The sequence below is a fragment of the Lactuca sativa genome, chromosome 9, assembly GCF_002870075.4.
Source record: "Lactuca sativa cultivar Salinas chromosome 9, Lsat_Salinas_v11, whole genome shotgun sequence".
Classification (NCBI taxonomy): domain Eukaryota; kingdom Viridiplantae; phylum Streptophyta; class Magnoliopsida; order Asterales; family Asteraceae; genus Lactuca; species Lactuca sativa.
In genome coordinates, this window is record NC_056631.2 from 119,656,037 (window position 1) to 119,671,443 (window position 15,407).

Sequence of the window (15,407 nt, forward strand, 5' to 3'; positions counted from 1 at the left end):
ATCCCGAGTCAGATAAGATGTATCTAGACCTCAAGAAGTTATACTGGGGATGTGACAGAAGCATTTTCAAAGGTTTTGAAAACAAAAAGATGGGAAAATATGAAGTGTTTGTGAGTTAGTTTGGTTAAAAAAATTGTAAGGTTTGAGAGGTTCAAATATGAATGGCTAAAGGAAAAAATATTTAAAAATTTCGACCTTTCAATGGTTAGTTGTTTGGTAAAATAGAGTAGATGAGCACTCCCTTTTAGTACTGTAGTGCAGCCTCCACCGCATCCAAACCGAGGTGGAGAGGTTGTGTTTATGATGATGTGGCAGGGGTTGTGCGACCTCTACTGGAACCACACCCCTTAGTCTAAGACTCAAATACTTGATCATAAATAATTGTTTCGAAATAGATCTTATAAATGCGATTCCTCTGCTTTGTAGATTTAAATAAGGGTTTATCTATTTATGAAACAGCATGGATAGTTATAACCAGAGAAGAAACCCCGTGTTGCGGGGTTAGAAATGGTAAAGAAAATGACATAAAATCCCTAAAATCATAGGTTTACTCCCGGTGATTAGTTCTAACAGCACTACCCCGAATGCGAAAACATAAGTCAACTTCCCGCTTGAAGAATATCCATATATTTGGAATTTAAAAAAAAAAATTAAACATAACAAAATAAAGCAAAAGAAGACATTATAATGTCCAAAAAAGAAACCAATAGAAAAGATAAAAACATAATTCCAAAAGTACCCTTTAATCAAGAACACGTATCAGTTTTTCTAGCAAAAATACTAAAGAAAACCGACTTTCGAAATCACCTAGATCAAAATAATCACAATTTAACCGACAGCTTTCCATCAGACCATAGCAGCCTATTATTATCAAAAAAAATGCCGAAAATACTCCTTAAACAACTTCAGTAATAATCGATCCTTTTTAATTATTAACCAAATGTTCCAATAATTCCAAACAAACCATGAATTGTCAAGCCAAAAACAACAATCCAAAGAATTACCAAAAAATTATTTTTTAAATAAGCTCCCATAATAATCACAAACCAACCTCTCCTTATCACAATATGGCATGGAATTAATTCCTATTGGCAAATGGTGGTTAATAACAGAAGAACAATCAAATATGTATAACCTTACAAAAAAAAATGTGAAATCAAAAGCTACGATTATTATGGCGAGAACCTGTAGAAGAACAATCAAACTTGTTAAATAACAAAACAAAAATTGCAAAAAATTGAGGAAAAGTTCATAATTAATAAGTTTAAAAAAATAACAAAACTAATCAAAGCAATTAAAAGATAAAAAAAATATGAATGTCACTTGTGATGTGATATGGTTTGTTTGTTGTACGATAGTTATCTATCGTTTGCTGTCACATTAAATTCATATTACTTCTAAGGATAGGCACGCATAATGCATGCTTTCAGTTTAAATATGCTTCTTGTTACTTGTAATCTCTTGTATATGCTTCCTATAAGTTCCACTTCATACTACAAAGAACCAACCTCCTTCCTTGAAGAAAATCTTGAAAGAATGAGTGGAGCAGAATGCACGATGTAGGTCATGTGGGACTACCTACAATTCAATATAATTATTACATCAAAGTGATCAAAATAACCAATAATCAGATATGAGTACATATGATGACGTGTCATAATCCACTTACAGGCTCCACAAGTCCTGATATATTGTTGCTGTGGAAATCGACTGGTTGAATTTTTCTCCACGTACATAAAGTTATACCAAAAATAAAAGTCAAATTATAACAATAATGTAACTTTAACTGTCTGATATAAATGGGAAAAATATTAGGAATTGTTAGATATAAGTTTATAAGTGTAAAATTACAATGAAAAATGTACTCACCAGAGGCATATCAAAAGCAATAAAATTGATTGTAGGTGTATCGACAATAAACACCATGCACATTTGACAAATAGATTTTCCACTTTGCTTTCGCCATTCCACCAGGTGCCCTAAAGATACATACTATAAAACAACAATTAGCTTAAGCATTGAGGGCATTCGTGTCTTTTTAACATTGTCAAATCCACAAAAAGTTAGAAATTTTGTCCATCAGTCCCTGATTTGTTAATAGAAATTCCAATTTCATGTAGATTGCTCCTTATGTTAACTCTCACAATTTGATCAAATTCAATTTCATATAGATTCGTTCTTGTTATGTTCCAACACGTTGATAACAAATATGTGAATTTATGTATGAATTTCCATTGTGCTTTTGTGATCATGATATAAAGGAAACCAAATAAACCAATTAAAGTGAAGCAAACTAAAGATCCACGCAACTGGTCATAATAAAGTGCGATAATCGGTTGGCATCATCAAGCGATTACGAAGTCTTCAAAGTTTACCATAAGATAAAAATGATCATCTTCATCTAAAAACACAACAACATAACAAATCTCAAACCTAAAACTAATATGAAAAACCCTAAATCGAAACTGATGCAGGCGATCGTGGGAATTTAAAAAAGAAAAATAATCAAATTGATAAATAACTGAAAAGATTTTTACCTAGGGATCTTTTCGACCTCAAATTCAACGTCATCTCTAATTAAGACGGACATCTCGTTGACGAAGACTATAGGCATCCCGTTACCATATAAATTAGGGTTAAGTGCCATCGATCGCTTTATCAGAGGCCCACGTTCGATCATTTTTATTCTCGTCTAGGGTTTGGATCACATGAACCACTCATCGGTGCCTCAATTGTAACACTCGGTTTCAGATTTACCTTGTTGCTTGGGGCTGCGGCCCAATAACCAGTTGTCATGGAGTTTAGGGCTTCGGGAAAAGAAGGATTTAGCCCATTTCAGATCTAGTTGCCAGGGTTTAAGTTATCCATGTATTCATTTGTGTCTTCGGAAGCCAAGGGTATGAATGTTAATTGATACCTAGGTTTTTATGGGTTTTGGGTTTGATTCAGATGGTTTAAGGCTTGGGTGTGTTGTTAGGAGCATAAGGCTTCTTGCCACCTTTTTATGGATATAAGGTTCATTGGAAACGGACTTAGGATGAGAGAGTTATGGTACTTTGAAGTTATTGGCAGATTGGTCCCTGGATGGAAAAGATTGCAAATCAGTCCCATGCATACAAGGATGCATGCACGTGCTTGGCTGGGTACGCCCAGCATAATCTGGGGTACACCCAGCGTATAAAGGTGGTTGGTCGCGGGTGGATCATGAGTACGCCGAGCCTATAAAGGAGTATGAAGGGCGTACTCCTTTCAGACCGAAAACCTAATTTCGAGGTTTCTATCCTATATAAGCAACATTATACCCCTCCTTAGGTCATTTTAAGTCAGCCACCACCCCTTCCTACGTCCATAAAACCCTAGATTGCCTTGGATGAAGCTTGGAGCTTAAAAGAAGACTTTTGGTGGTTTTTTCAAGAGGAGAAGGAGGTGAAAGACTCAACCTCTGGAGAAGAGCCTGGAGATCCAATGCTAACATCTCTATTTCAAGAGTTTCAAGGTATAAAGTCTCTACCTTGGCTATTCATTTCATAGATCTACTTTGGGTTGATTTTTGGCCATTTTAGTCCCTTTTTCTTGGTCTTGGTGAGCTAGGGCCATTTTAGGGACTCAAACTTGTATATCTGGACATTCTAAGGTTCCCTCTCTCATAAAGGTGCAAGCTTTGTGGAGATTTTGAGTTCAATCATGAATTAAGTGATGGGTTTTGAGCATTACAACATTCCTATCGTTCACATACAACCCTAATTGCTTTGGATCTTCGTTTTTCTCAAGTTATGCATGCAAACTAATTTTCCAAAGCAAGAACCCTAAAATAGCATACAATTTTCGGATTCGATGAATCAACTAGAGTTAGAAGAATACATTTCTTGTTAACTAGTAGTAGCAAGTAATCCTTTCCTTGATCTTGACCTTCAAGAGCTTAGTACCTCAAGCGTTGCACCTCTAACGGTGTCACAAACACCACAAGTAAAGAATGAGGAGGAGGAGGAGAGGCTAAAATCGGCTAGGGTTTCTTCTAGGGAAACAGTGGCCGATTTCATGAGGCTAGGGGTTCCTTTTATAGTTGAGGCTGATAGGGTTTTCAACTGGAAACCCTATTTCCCTTTTTTAGGCCCTATGTAACTCAAGAACCCCACATGGTAAGCCTTGGATGAAAACTGTCACACCCCAAAACCTGAACGGTGGAAACGTTCCGGGGCAGATGACGTCATGTACAGTATCACAACAATGCATAATAGTAAACAAGCAACAACATCATCCATTGCATTAATAATATATATTTAATACAGGTGTATTCTATATAGTTTATAAGACACCAAAAATATGAATCAAAATAAGAGATGAGTCTTGAACGTGCTCCATCTTCTCAAAAATCTGGCATCAGCACCTGTCTACTGATGACTTGAGAATACAAGTTATTTTGAAAGCGTAGATCAGCATTAAATCTGGTCAGTTCATAAGTATTTTAGTGTCATTGCTTGTATGAAAGTGTTTGTAAATGTTTGTAACTGTTTGTAAATGTTTGTATCTCCTAGAAAATCCTATTATTTCTACTAAAAGTAGCCTTCAACCAAGGCCTGAATGTTCTGTATGTTGTTTGTTTGTAAAAGTGTGTAATTTTCCCCAAAGATAGACTATCATTTACCATAAGTATAGTTCACATTACCTTTTATGTGAGAAGCTCACAATATGAATGTAATGGGAAAATAATAATGATGTACTTGTAGTATTAGTATATAGCTACTACCATTGTACTAACTACCTTAAAACCATTGTTTTGATTAAGGCAAAATGTGATATAGCTGTAACCATGCTTGATCGACTAGTTAAAACACGACACTCTAAGGCATCAAAATGGTATGAAATTAGTCACCCGTAGACCTGTAGGTCCCACTGTAGCTAGCAGGAAGGTGTAGGATAGTCAATCACGTATAAATCTATACACCAACTCATGCTCTCCCACCAGGAGACTCTGGTTGCAAAACATGACACAACAAGTGATTGCCATGTCATGAAGTAGTGGCTCACATTAATGTTATAGTGCTCTAGTGTATTGTATGTTCTCTCAGTGCTAGTGTAGTGTATGTTCTCTTTGTTTCTCATAATAGTATGTTCTCTTTGTTTCTCATAATAGTATATTCTCTTTGTTTCTCATAATAGTATGTTTTTATTTACTCATGAATGAACTAACTCTTGTATGTTTCATTGTTCTAGTAATAGCGAGTAGTGACTTCCTAAACTATACCTATTATAGTTTACTAGTAATGTTGTTTGTATAAATGAACTTGTTTGTACACCTTTGCTACCCAAAGGTTTTGAAATGAATGTAGAACTTTAATATCCATATACATACACATAATATATCACTAAGATTCAAACGACCGTCGGACAAACAACCGAATACCCTAAGTCCACAACCAAACAAGGAACAGGAAATAAGGCGAGTTATCATTCCTAAGTCCTTTCAATCCTACTTATATAACTATATTTACAAGATATGATTTTGACAATAAGTTTGAAAGAGTTTAATAAGGAGTTTTTCATATAAAAGAGTTTGTAAAACGATTTGAAGTAGTTTGTTTGATAACCCATTTTGATGTATAATAAATCCGTCTGTTTGATAGTTACTAATCACATGCAATTGATATAATAACTATAATGTTTCAAATTGTATCCCCCCAACCCATAAAAACATTTAAAATCATTTAAATGATAAGTTAAGGGGGTGTATGAACTCACCTGCAGTGAGTAATACGAATGAAAGATCGGTTTGTAGCATGTTAAGAGTCAAGTGAAGACTTGAGCACAATGGATCCTAATAAGCATATAATGACACATATATGTATATAATCAGTTTTTAAACAACTAATTATGCAAGGAAAGACACCCTAGGACATAGAAAACACTTAGATTCAAGTGCTAGAAGTACCAAGGGTTGCATATAATGGGAGTATGGCCACACATAGGAGTGTCAGGTCAGAATGGTATGTTTCATGTGGGTGTACGGCGCAAGTGTGTGTGCGGCCACACACTCATGGTGAAACATGCCATTAAGTGATTTAAAGACTTGTTAAGCATCTAGGAAGTGTGTTTTGACCAATGCTTAGACTTAATGGAATTTTGTTACCATTTTGGACCTTAAAAATGGTGTGTACGGCCACAAAAGCAGTGTACGGCCATACACCCTTGATGATCATGTAAAAAATGGTCAAAAGTGTGTTCCAAGTCTCTATCTTGCATCCCCTAAGTGTTCTTGATCAAGTGGTAGCAATTATGCACTAAATAAAGGGGTGTTCGTCCACATGGGGTGTGTATGGCCGTACACTCCTTAATGATCATGGTTTGGATGACTACTAAGGTGAATAACTAGTAAGTAACAAGCATAAGGAGTGGTACTTACAATAGAGAAGCCTTTAGGGGTGTTTGAGGTCCAAAAACTTAGTATATGTTCTTGGTGTTCTTGGTGAACACTTGAAGATCTAAACAAAAGGAGTAATTTCATGGATGAAATGATAGATCCTTACTAGATAGTGTAATGAATCATCAAATCAAAGGAAGAAACATTTATAACTTGAAGATCTAGAAGAAAAATCGGATGATACTTGAGAGAGAAGTTGATTTCTTGGCTTAGGAGTGTGAAAAGAAGTAAATGAAGGCTAAGACTCTTATTTATACATGAAAGTGTATGGTTGAGATGGGTGTACGGTCGTACACCCATGTGTGTGGCCGCATACACCTCATGAAGGGGTGTTTGGCTCATTTGAAAAGTGTTGAACTCAAATACACTCATCCCTAGCCTCATACCTTGGTTATACTAGGTTTAGAACTCTCAAATTGACTCTAAACAATGTTAGGAGATAGCAAAAACGAGTCTGACCTTGATTGATTTGAATAAGTGTACAAGATAGAAATTTCGTGTTGTCACATCATCCCCCCGTTAGAGAGAATTTCGTCCCGAAATTAGAGTTTAAGCAAATACGCTATTACAAATAACTAAGCGAAAAGATGAGGATATTTCAGTTTCTTGTGATCCTCGCACTCCCAAATGAATTCAGGTCCTCGCTTGGCTTTCCAGCGAACCTTCACTATCGGGATACAACTTTGCTTCATTTGCTAGACCTCTCCGTCCATGATCTCTACGGGTTCTTCCACGAAGTTGAGGCTCTCATTGATCTTGATCTCGTCGAGTGGGATAATAAGAGTCTCGTTGGACAGACACTTTTTCAAGTTCGCTAGGTAGTTTGAGTTTGTAAGCAACAGTGTTGATACTAACGAGAATCTCGAAAGGCCCTACGTATCTTGGATTTAACTTTCCACACTTTCCGAAACATATCAAGCCCTTCAAGGGTGAGACCTTCAATAGAACACGGTCGCCAACTTGGAATTCCAAAGGTTTCCTTCTCTTGTCTGCATAGCTTTTCTGTCGGTCTCTAGAGGCTTTCAATCGTTCACGAATTTGAACGATCTTCTCTGTCGTTTCCGAATGATTTCTGGACCTGTGAGAGTGCTGTCAGGAACTCGTCCTTTAGCTAACTGAATGTCGCCCACCTCAGCCCAGCACAGAGGGGATCTGTACTTACGGCCATAGAGAGCTTTAAATGGAGAAGCCTTTATTCTTGAGTGATAACTATTGTTGTAGGAAAACTTGACAAGGGGTAAATGAGTATCTCATGCCTTCCCAAAGTCTATCACACAGGCTCGCAACATATCTTCCAAATTTTGAATAGTCCTCTCACTCTGTCCGTCGGTTTGCAGATGGTAGGCTGTACTCATGTCCAGCCTAGTTCCTAGGGAACTTTGTAGCGATTGCCAGAACCTCGAATTGAATCTACTATCTCTATTAGAGATAATGGATACGGGAACACCGTGCAGTCGTACTATCTCCCTAATGTATGTTCTAGTGAGTTTGTCCATCTTGTTAGTTTCTTTGATAGGTAGGAAGTGTGTGGACTTGGTTAACCTGTCTACGATCACCCATATGGTATCGAGACCACCCGTTGTCTTGGGCAACTTAGTTATGAAGTCCATCTTGATCCGCTCCCACTTCCATTCAGGTATCTTCGGTTGTTGGAGTAAACCTGATGGTTTCTGGTATTCGACCTTAACCTTTGCACAAGTAAGGCATTTACTCATGAAGGTAGCAATCTCTGCTTTCATGTTAGGCCACCAGTATAACTTTTTAAGATCCAGATACATCTTATCTGAACCTGGGTGGATGGAATATCGAGTGTTGTGCGCTTCGGTCATGACCAAGTCTCTGAAGCCACCGTGTTTCGGTGTTCAAATCTGTTCTATCAGATGTAAGGCTCTGCCACCCTTGAGCTCATCCGTCCCTCTCAGGGATTCACCTGCCACATTTTCAGGTTTCAAGGCTTCAAACTGAGCCTCCTTAATTTGTATGGACAAGTGTGAACGGATAGTCATAGTCAATGATTTGACTCTACGACCAGAGTATTCTTTCCGACTTAGGGCGTCAGCTACTACGTTGGCTTTACCCGGATGATAACAAATTTCGCATTTGTAGTGGCTGAGTAGCTCAACCCACGATCGTTGTCACATGTTGAGCTCCTTCTGGTCGAATATATGTTGTAGGCTCTTGTGGTCTGTAAAGATAGTGCTTTTTGTACCGTATAGGTAGTGTCTCCAGATCTTTAGAGCAAATACAACTGCTCCTAACTCAAGATCATGTGTGGTGTAGTTGACCTCGTGTTTCATCAGCTGTCTTGAGGCATAGGCGATGACCTTACCTCGTTGCATCAGAACACAGTCGAGCCCTTGATTGGATGCATCGTAGTAGACCACGAAGTCTTCTATTTCTTCTGGGAGCAATAGTATCGGTGCGGTGCATAAGGCTCGTTTCAGCGTTTGGAACGCCTTCTCTTGTTTCTCTTCCCAGTTAAAGGCCATGCCCTTCTGGGTCAATGTCGTAAGCAGTTTTGCAATCCGAGAGAAGTTCTGAATGAACCTGCAATAATAGCCAGCGAGGCCTAGAAATTGACGAATTTCTGTATGCATCTTCGGTGCTGACCAGTTCTCAATGGCTTTGATTTTGGAAGGGTCCAGATGAATTCCCTCTTCACTAACAACGTGACCCAGGAATTCGACTCTTCGAATCCACAACTCGCATTTAGAGAACTACGCGTAGAGCTTCTTTGATCGTAATGTTTCCAAGATCTGACGTAGATGCTTACTATGCTCTTCCTTACTACGAGAGTAGATAAGTATGTCATCGATGAAGACAATGACGAACTGATCCAAGTAAGGACGACATACCCTATTCATTAAGTCCATGAATACTACGGGCGCATTAGTCAATCTGAATGGCATCACTACAAACTCGTAGTGTCCATTACGAGTTTGGAAGGCTGTCTTCGGGACATCCTCCCCTAGCACTCGTAATTAGTGATAGCCGAATCTCAGATCAATCTTTGAAAAGTAATTTGCCCCTTGTAGCTAGTCAAACAAATCGTCTATGCGAGGCATAGGGTAACGATTCTTAACGGTTAGTTTGTTTAGTTCTCTATAGTCGATGCACATACGAAACGATCCCTCTTTCTTCTTGACGAACAAGACCGGTGCTCCCCAGGGTGAGAAGCTTGGCCTAATGAAGCCCTTACTAAGCAATTCGTTAAGTTGACCAGACAGTTCCTGCATCTCAGCTGGTGCTAGACGATAGGGTGATTTGGCTACTGGGGTAGCCCCTGCAACTAAGTCAATTTTGAACTCAAATTGACGTTGCGGAGGTAATCTTGGGAGTTCTTCTGGAAAGATGTCGGAAAAATCGCATACCAATGGGATGTTCTTTATGTATTTCGTCTCTTGGCTCACATCGACAACATGAGCAAGGAATACGCGACATTCCTTTCGCAAGTACTTATGGGCTTGAACACTAGAGATGATACGAAGGTTCGTGCCGGGTTTTTCGCCATAGATTACTAGAGTTTCACCAGATGGCAGATTAAGGCGAACAACCTTTTCATAACACATGATGTCGGCACGATGTAGACTTAACCAATCCATGCCGATAATGACGTCAAAACTTTTAATTGAGACCGGCATGAGGTCGATTGAAAACGAATGGCTATCTAGAGTTAGAGTACATCCTATGTATATAATGCTAGTGCTCCCAGTCTTTCCTTTAGCCATTTCTACAGTGAACGGTTCTTTAAGTGCTCGTGATTTTTGCTTAAGTAACTGAGCAAATTTTTGGTTCACGAAACTCCTCTCGGCTCCACTATCAAACAGTGTGCATACATAAGAGTTATCGAGGAGAAACGTACCAGTGACCACTGTGGGGTCGACAATTGCTTCCTCGTGGCCTATAGCCAAAACTCTTCCCACTCCGCCGGCATTACCTGCCTTAGGGAATTTCCTTTTGTAGTGGCCCACCTTGCCACAACCGTATCAAGCCTGGCCCACACCAACGCCGGGGACTTGGTTGATTGGCCTTGTCGGAGCTTTGCAGAAACCGGCAGTGTGCCCCTTCCTGTTGCAGTTAGAGCACTGCATTTCCTGGCAGGGTCTAGTGTGGTGGAAGTTGAATTTGTTGCACTTCGGCATGTTTCCAGTGTACTGCTTTACCGGTGCAGCAGCGGCAGCTGCTATCGCAGCATGAACCGCTACGACCTGCTGCTTTTTGGCAGCTTTCTGCGCAACGTTCTTCTTCTTGTCATCCCAGAATTTCCGCTTGTTATCAGCGGCTTTGGAGGGTTCTGAGATGGCTAGGGTTGTTGTTGTTGACGGGGTACGGACCCCATGTTCAATGAGTCGTGCCAATCTCTTGGAACTATCGAAGGTAGCGGGGTTTGAAGCTAGAACATTCCCCTAAAATGGAGGCACCAGCCCCCAGATATACCTTTCCACCTTCTTTACTTCAGAAGGGACCATTCCCGAACATAGCGCTACTAGATCGCTGAATCTGGCAGTGTAGGATACTATATCGGAGCCGTTCATGGTTAAGCTCCAAAGCTCCTGCTCTAACTTCTGAACTTCGCCCCTCGGGCAATATTCTTCGATCATGAGCTCCTTCAGAGCTTCCCAGCCGATAGCATTAGCCACTTTAAGAGATAGTGACTTGACATGGCTATTCCACCATGTCTGAGCTCGGTCCGCGAAGGTGCAGGCGGCAAATTTTACCTTGCTCCCTTCCGGACAAGAGCAGATCTCAAAGATCGACTCCGTCTTCTTGAACCATTGCAAGAGGGCAATGATTCCGCCAGTTCCATTGAAGGCCCTGGGTTTGCAGCTGGTGAAGTCTTTATACGAGCACTCCCTAGCACATACTGGAGCCTCGACAATAGTGGGAGGCACATAAGTTTCACTCCCACTAGTACCGGTCGAGGTGAATTGTGTTAAAGCTGTCGTAACAGCCGTATTCACAGCAATTTAGATAGTTGCTGGGTTGTATTGAGGAGGAAGAGGAGGAGATTGATTTGGAGTTATTGGAGTAGTACGCCTCGCTGATCGACCAGGAGTCATCTTGTAGCTATAAGATCACAAAGATGAAGATATTGGTAAGAATTTAATAGAGAGAATGATGAGAGTGGCTTATGTACTAACTCTCCATAACCCAACAACACAATGAAAGTATGATTGAATGTAGAATTAGTATTGGAAAGATAAAAGCGCTTGGATAATAATTTCCATGAGATTAGATATCTGTCAATAATATTGGTATTACAGATGTAGCAAGTTCAGGAAAAATGACCTACGAGTAGGTCCTACATCACACCAAGATAGGAAATTTTTTACAGATATAAGTCCTAACAATACTTAACAAGTTCAAAGTCTTATCATAGAGAGGAGACTAAATCTAGATTTTTACATAGAATTAAGTTATATCCAAAATGGAAACTTGAGTAGGCACTATCTAAGACGAGAAACACTGGAATGAGTCCTTGATTCTAACAGACGGCGCTCCATGTCTCTCATGCGCCTTTCATACGTTGCTTGACGAGCTCGAAGTTCCCAAACTTCAGCTTAGGTTGCATTAAGATCTCTCTGCAGGGCCGCATTCTGATTCTGAGCCCTTTCATAAGCAGACTCTAGATGGCGAATGCGTACGGTATTGACTCCAGCATCTGTAACGCCCGTAGATCCGGGCTAGTCAATTTAGAGATAATAGGGGTCAAAAACGACTTTTCAACAAAATATTATTTAGAATAAATAATCTTAACCAAGTTGTAGAATATGTCACAAGGTTTCCGTACATATAAAGAACGCCGAAATTCGAGTTATAACGAAGAAGTTATGACCCGTCGAATTTTCGTGATAGAACCGGCACGATACCAGAAACCGTAAATAGTGAATTTACAATAGAGCGAGATTTAACCTTAGAAATCTAACCGAAAGTCATAGAATATATGTTAAACTAAGAGCGTCGATAAAAAGAATTCCCAAATCTGACATCGTATGAATAAGTTATGATTTTTCAAAGTTTCGGCTTAGCAGTGTACAGCCCGAAATTTGAATATTAGATCGAGTGGTTTTTAGCAGACACAACCTAAAAGAGAATCGAAGATCTCGTCAAGGGTAGCGTAACGAGAAAAAGATGGGCGAAAACGGACGTCGGATGAAGAAGTTATGAGAATTTAACGGACCAATCTTGTCCCGGCCTATTAATAATGTAACTTTTAAAATAAAGTCAAAATTAGCAGACGGAGTCTAAACGAAAGTTGTAGAGTACGTTTTCCGCCTTCGGGTGGATATAAAGAACGTCGAAAACGGAGCTCGTATGCGAAAGTTACGAATTTTTAAAGTTTAAACTCGTCTTTGCGAAGCTGTTGCTAGATGCGATGACGTGGCCAAATCTTAGTCGTCGCTTGCTGAGCACGCCTCGCTTCGGATGGGTGACACCTGTCCTCGCATACGCCCCACGTAATCCGAAGACGCTGAGCGTCCGAGTACGCCTCGTGTGCAAAGTCCCTACGCTCCGTGTTCTAGCCTTCCTCGGTCCAGGAGAAGCCACGTCGCACCACCGAGCCTTCGCCACCTGGTCTCCTTATCCGAACTTATGCCCAGCATAAGACTTCGGTATGCCCAGCGTAAGTCCGAAGCCTCGCCTATAAAAGGAGGCCGAGGGCAACCACTTCTCTCACACCAAATCCTTCTACTTTCTCTCTCTACTTTCTCTCACTACCCCCTAACCCCCTCCTAAGCCTAGGTAAACCCCCTAGCACCCAAAGGAAGCCCCGAGGCTCCCGGAGTCCCAAGAAAAAGTGTCTTTCAGTTTCGAAATGTTGCTCCGAGCAAAGCCCGGTTTTCTTTAAAATCTGCTGTAAGTGAGCTACGCTTACGCAATTTTTAATATAGCTTTCAAATAATTATAGTAATGTTATTAGGACTTTAAAATAATTATTTGGGCTATTATTATGAGTTATATCGAGTGTTATTTAACACTTATATAATAAAAATAATAGCTAGGCTATTAATTTGTCGCGCTTATCGTTAGACTAAACCCTAGTGGTATTGATACTAGGTTTTACCAAAGGAAAATTGTTTTGAGAGTAACGAAGCGTTGTCCGAGTGCTGAGTCACCACCTTATCAAGTGAGTGCATGGTCCCTTTCATCTTACACATAGATATGAAGTATTTTAATATAAATTACGTGCTACGTGTGCACATTGTCTAAATACTTGTTGCCTATGCTGGGTGAAAGATTTTTATACATGTTTTAAATGATTTAAACTATATATGTATTTTATATCTACAAAATGTGTTGGGTAAAACATGGGTAGATGAAATAGTTGTTTTGTGATAACACGATGGAAGACATCAATGTTAACAGTGATCTAGTCATCTAGTTGAGTATAGATGATGACCATGTATGATACTAGACAGTCCAGTGGAACACTAGCAGGCTCATAACCTGTAGGTGTTTTTGAACTAGGTGATCATTAGGTATTTTTGAACTGAGTGTGTTCACTAGGTATTTTGAACTAAGTGTGTTCACTAGTTACTTTTGAACTAAGTGTTTACCAGATGTTTTGGACTACGTGTTCACCAGTTATAATCTATAAGTCTTGGTGACGATGGACTTCGTGCCAATTCCTTAGGATGATCCTTAGGAATAAATAAACGAGGAATAGTTGATTCTTAGGGTAGATCCTTAAGACTAAAAAAGATAATGGGGATGGGTAATTGGGTTGATTGTTTGATTGTTTAAACATAATAATTATATTATTGTGGTTTGGAAACCCAATGTACTCACTAGGTTTCCCAACCTGACCCACTCAGTTTATTAATATCACAGGTGTTGATATGAAGTCACATTACACTGAGAGATTAAAGAGATGTAGATCACTAGTGTAAATAAATATAAGTTTCGTTTATGCTTATGTTTCTATATTGACGATGACATCCTAAACGTTTTAAAATGAATAAAATACGTTTCTTCGAAAATGTTTTGATAACGTATTTTTCATGTTTTACTGGGAACAAATTCCACAACATTTTTATTAAAAGAAGTACTCTGATTTTTATAAAGAATAAACAAAATTGGTCTTTTCTGGCCATGAAATTGGGGATGTCACAGTTGGTATCAGAGCATTAGTTTAAGCGAACTAGGAATATGGATTTATTTCTAGACTTAAACTTAGAATGCTAAGTGATGATTGTGAGGAGTGTGTCTAATAGATTTAGGTAATACACCTGAATAGACACAAGCACTAGCTTATTTTAGGAATGATGCCTAAATTGCTTCTACGTGCTACATGATTTGCTATCATTTGATCGGATCTATGGTCTGTTGCCGACCGGATCTGAAAACCTTATGTGTTTAGGATTCTAAACGTACGACTACAATATTAGAACTAGCATATAAACATTTTAGAGGGACAAGGATGATTTAAACGTCAATCCTAAATAAAGATCTAGATTCACCTTATTCGGTGTATAGATCAAGATGGCAAGGACCCGCAGCGGAAACATAAATGCAAATGGAAATAGGAACCAACCTCCTCAACCCCCAGTGGTTCAGCAAATACCTGTTGTAGAAGAAGTTACACCTGAGCCAGTCACCATGGCTGGAGTTCAAGCCCTGATTTGGGCTATGCTGGCTGAACAAAGGGAAGAAATGAGACAGGTGTTCCACGAAAATAGGGACGAATCTACCATACATGTTGAGCCGACCGAGCCAATTCCCGAACAATCTGAGGAAGGGAACTACAGCCGCCAAGTGAGTCAAGTGGAGACTCAAGGCGAACAAAGGGAAGGCCCGGAGAGGAGAAACGACATGGATGGGCGAATGTACAAGAATTTCTTAGGTGCGAAACCACCAAATCTCTCAGGAAGCCCGAAGCCGGTTGAGATTATGGATTGGATCTCTGAGATGGAGATGGTGTTTGAGAGCTGCAGCTGTAGTGTAAAACAGAAGTCTGTCTTCGCAGTAAAACAGCTGAAAACTGGAG

At 39.6% G+C, this 15,407-nt stretch overlaps 1 pseudogene; it reads right to left on the reverse strand.

Annotated features, from left to right (window-relative positions):
• Positions 1-1,156: 1,156 nt before the first annotated feature.
• On the reverse strand, positions 1,157-2,647 carry LOC111915561 (uncharacterized; annotated as a pseudogene).
• Between the last annotated feature and the right edge of the window lie 12,760 nt (positions 2,648-15,407).